The following is a 4,149-nucleotide window of genomic DNA, read 5'->3' as shown; positions in this document are numbered from 1 at the left end:
TAGAAGAGAATAGAACAACCAGATATAATCCCTCACACCTATGATCAATTAACCCATGAAAAAGGAATCAAGAGTATAAAATTAAGAAAAGACATTCTCCTCAATAATTACTGCTGGGGAGATTGAACAGGTAAAAGATTGATTACAATATTTCGTCACATTGTATACAATCCATGAGCACACAATATCCTTCTATTTATTTTGTTTACTTATATTTCTTGCACCTGTAATATATAGATATTTGTTTAGAACTTTTATTTCACTTATGATATTATTCCTATTTTATTCTTTTTGGTATAAATTTACACACAATTGTTTTCCTAATTTCTATTTCTGATAATGTTTTGTTACTATACAAAAATGCAATGGATATTTGTATATTGATTTTGTATTCTGCAAGTTTACTAAGTTTCTTCATTATTTCTAACAGTCACTGGAGGAGTCTATGGAGTTTTCTATGTATGCATATTTATGTCATGTGTAAAAACCACTCCTTTATTACAAGATGAATGAATTTTATAATTTTTCTTGACTAGTAATACTTCCTAGGACTTCTAGTAGTGTAATTTAGGACTTGTGAAAATGAGCTAATTTTTCTTATTACTGGACCAGAGGAAAACATTCCTGTATGTTAACATTGAACTTGATTTAAGTCATGGGTTTTTCATATATGGTTTTATTATGCTTAGTTACATTCTATCTAAAGCGAATTAAATAATATTTTTATAAAAATGTAAAGATCAGATCTGTCAATAGTTTTCCTATATATTTTGAGATTGTTATATTTGAATTCTTTGTTTCTTAAAAGGATGGTATCACATATGTAAATTTGTGTATGTTAAATAATACTTATAAATCAGGACTAATTGCAACTTAACTATAGTTTATAATACTTATAAAATACCATGATTTCAGGTTGCTTATATTTATTTAGAATGGGATTTACAGATACTGAATGAAAAATTTACATTGTAGCTTGAGGGTACATTTATTTATTAAAAATGTTATCTCTCATTTTGAACTTGGCTTATGTTTAATGGAATTTATTTCTAAATAAAGAATATAAATTTTGGTAGAACTGGATTTACTACAGTTTTCTGATACAGAATATAGCTATTATTTACAATTAGTGCACAAGACAATTGCCTTAAAATGCCGTAAATAATAACAGTACCAACTGTTTCAGGACTGAGAAACATATTGCTTCCTAAAATGAATTACCTGGTCTTTTCCACCCCAACCGACACATACGATTATATCTTTGTTTTTTGATTGTTTGCTTGTTTTCCCCTTAATGGAGGCATTGCTTATTGAACCCAGGATCTTGTGCATAAGTCTATTTATTAACATCATTTTGGAACAATTAGCAGAAGCCACAAGAGTATGGATTATAAAGATGACAAGAAAATTTATTACTTCAAGGGTTGATAAACCTCTGAGTGAAACAATGGCAAAAATAAACATTTGTAAATTTACAATAAGATTGTCTCTTTTTTTAATTTTTAAGATTGTCTCTTTTGCTAAATAATTGTAGAATATTAAATTACTTTTGTTTCAATTATAGCATTGAATTACAATTTAAAACAAAACTACCCCCTTTGGGATTTCTTAAGTTGCATTGATTATTTTAATATTTTATTTCATAAATATTAACCATTTTTTCATAATCATACCATATAAACACATATTTATTCTTCTCATGTTTTGAATATAGAGCAACATATTCTAAAGTACACACATAAATATCTGCTTCCAATACCAAATCAAATTAAGTTTCACTTTAATTACAAATGATATTGAAATAGTTATAACTTTTCTGTACATGTTTTAGACAAATTTCATTTAAAATTCCTAAACTTTAAAATAATTTTATATATTTTCTTCATTATTTATACTCTGTTCACTAATCTGTTATATATTTGTGTACAAAAGGAAGGAGATTGGTTTTATTTAATAAACCCCAAAATTAAATTGTATAAAAAGATTTTGTGGAGATAATATTTGCAGATGACTCTATAAAAATAAGCATCTTATATGTTTCATTTTAGCTGAATGAGTGAGAAGTAAACACTGGCTGAATGTTACACTTCATTTGCTAGGAGACCAGTCATTTTGTGATGTCACAGCTACTCAGGTTGAGAACCACTCTGATGGCCTAGCAGTTTATCTGTGCAGGCCTGCCAAAGCAGCATTTGAAGCTGCAGTGCTCAAAATCATGCAGATTAGAAAAGTAGCTGTAGAAAAAGTTATATGAAATGGCACATGTTTCTTCAGAAATTCAAGAGGTGTCTCATAAAGATGGACCAACTGGTTAAGGAAATTCTGGTAGATCTCTATTGTGTTATCAAACATTCTCTGGGGATTTGGACTTGAGGTCTATGATTGAAAAAATGGCTTTTTAGACTTTGTCTGAAGAATCCTTGATTAAAAGGCCATGTTACATACATTGTGTCTCTGAACCAGATGAAGATAATGATTTTCGTTCTCTGACATTTCCAAGAAAACTCTGGAAAATGGCTGGAAGTGACCAATATAAACCCATCTGGAGGGATGATAATGGAACTTCCATAGTGATTGATGAAGATGTCTTTAAGAAGGAAGTTTTGGAAAGAAAGGCCCCTTTCAGAATATTTGAAACTGGAAGAATGAAAAGTTTAGTTAGACAGCTTAAGTTTTATGGGTTTAGTAAAGTGCGGCAGAATTTTCAAAGATCGGCATTTCTAGCAGACTTTCTGGCAGAAGAAAAAGAAGTCTCTGCTTTAAGCAAGGTATTCAGAAACTTTAGTTACCACTTCATAACATATATAAAATTTTATTTTGTACATCAATCTATGGTAATATAAATGTAAAGCTAGATTTTGAAAATTGTATAAAATTACTAAGGCTAAAATCCTTTATTTATTCTAAAAAATGAGGACAGTGACTTAAGTATTCACATTATAAGAAACTTTGCTTGCAACTATGAATTTTACCAGAAATCTAAATAAAGGTATTAAAGCTGCTTTTCAAAGGTGGCATTCACCATTACTGCAAATGGTAGTTTCTTAAATTTGATGACTATACTATTTAAATGTGTATTTTCCAAATAAGGAACTTCAAAATATTGTCAGTAATGTTCATATTTTGATGATATTATTTTTGCATAGTAAACATGAAATCTGAGGTTTTATAGGTTAGGCTTATAATAGTGATGTATTTTGGTTTAAATTATTACTGAAATCTTTCTACTTTGGATGTAGCTGTAGTTCTATCATATTCCAAATGTTAAACGAGGCTTTCCTCAGTTTTAGTGAGAATAAAAAGAAGAGTTGTGATTAAAAATGCCTCTCTGGTATCTTCATTGGCTGAAGATTTCAACAAGAAGCACTCTAAAGCAGTGGGAAATGTGGACAAACATAATTCTGATTTTGTGGGTGACACTAGTGGAGACAGTACATTTTTACCTTCTGTAAATTTAAACATGCCTCTAATAAGAAAGCCCTCTACCAGCCACATAATTGGGGACACAACTACCCCGATCAGAGGTGATATTTCTCCTCCATCATCAATGTCAGTTAGACCACCAGAACAAATTGCAGTGAATCAACGTGCTATTTTAAATCAGTTGACCACTGTACATGGGCACTCTCAAAGCAGCTACATTGAAGCAAATAGCCATGTTGTGAACTTCATTACAACTACAACTTCTACTTCTCAGTACAGCAACTTGTATCCCATACAGAGGAATTATTTTGGACAGATGGTGGGACCTTCTATTTTTCAAATAGATATCACAACATATCTGCCAATGAAGGTCTTTTAACTAAACTTCAACCAGGGAGCAACCCACGGTTTCCAGTGCTATTGATTACTGATACATCAGCTAACTCTCCTTCAAGGCCAACTCATCAGACATCTTCAGTTTATGAAAGTCATCCTAGTCACAACTGATCTACCAGAGGACTATCAGATTATGCAGGATACAAGGATTAAAATTGACGTTGGAAAAATATCTGCAATTTTGTTATTTGAAAAATAAACATAGATGTGTACCTCTATTTACCTTATTTTTTTAAATAGTGTTAAGAGATAAATGGGAGACTAAGTTACAATTTAAAGATAAAAAGAGATACTTGATTGATATGATCATTTAATGGAACAATATGGTAG

The 4,149-nt window shown here is 30.4% G+C and overlaps 1 pseudogene; it reads left to right on the top strand.

The window, feature by feature from the left end:
• Nucleotides 1-2,255: 2,255 nt before the first annotated feature.
• LOC140692721 (heat shock transcription factor, Y-linked-like) lies at nucleotides 2,256-3,371 on the top strand (annotated as a pseudogene).
• Nucleotides 3,372-4,149: the final 778 nt, after the last annotated feature.

This window comes from Vicugna pacos, unplaced genomic scaffold (genome assembly GCF_048564905.1).
Source record: "Vicugna pacos unplaced genomic scaffold, VicPac4 scaffold_16, whole genome shotgun sequence".
NCBI classification, from domain to species: Eukaryota; Metazoa; Chordata; class Mammalia; order Artiodactyla; family Camelidae; genus Vicugna; species Vicugna pacos.
The sequence above is the reverse complement of the archived record's forward strand: the minus strand, read 5'-3'. Positions and strand labels throughout refer to the sequence as shown.